We start from the raw sequence: 349 nt of genomic DNA, 5'->3' as shown, positions 1-349 counted from the left end.
CTGCAGCCGGCCCCGGGAGGGGGGTGCCCGGTTCTTACCTGCGGGGCGAGCTGCTCCGGCTGCCAGGGCGCAGGCGCCAACGCCCCACCGCGCACGCGCCCCGTCGGCCGACCAGCCCCACCTTTCCCCCACGGTCCTAGCGCCGAGTACTGCTGGGGCGGGTAGGCGCACAAGTGCTCGTGCAAGCACGCGTGCGCGCGCGACCACGCACGTGCAAAGCCCTCGCGCACGCACCGGCGTGTGCAAACACGAGGGCGCGCGCGGCAATAAACGCGCGTGCAAGCCGTCGTATAAACGCGCGTGCAAGCCTCCCCCCATACATACGCGCGCGCGCACACTGTCCCAGCCT

At 72.2% G+C, this 349-nt stretch overlaps 1 protein-coding gene across 1 annotated transcript in view; it reads right to left on the bottom strand.

Annotated features, from left to right (window-relative positions):
- The window catches only part of CUNH10orf76 (chromosome unknown C10orf76 homolog), an 88874-nt gene extending 88773 nt beyond the window's left edge, over window positions 1–101 (bottom strand). Inside the window, exon 1 of the mRNA XM_019502705.1 lies at window positions 39–101. The gene's annotated coding sequence lies outside the window, so the exon portion shown is untranslated. The remainder of the gene's footprint in view (window positions 1–38) is intronic.
- Window positions 102–349: the final 248 nt, after the last annotated feature.

The sequence above is a fragment of the Gavialis gangeticus genome, unplaced genomic scaffold (genome assembly GCF_001723915.1).
Source record: "Gavialis gangeticus isolate Ggan-Ray unplaced genomic scaffold, GavGan_comp1, whole genome shotgun sequence".
Classification (NCBI taxonomy): Eukaryota; Metazoa; Chordata; order Crocodylia; family Gavialidae; genus Gavialis; species Gavialis gangeticus.
This window is presented reverse-complemented; position numbering and strand designations above follow the sequence as displayed.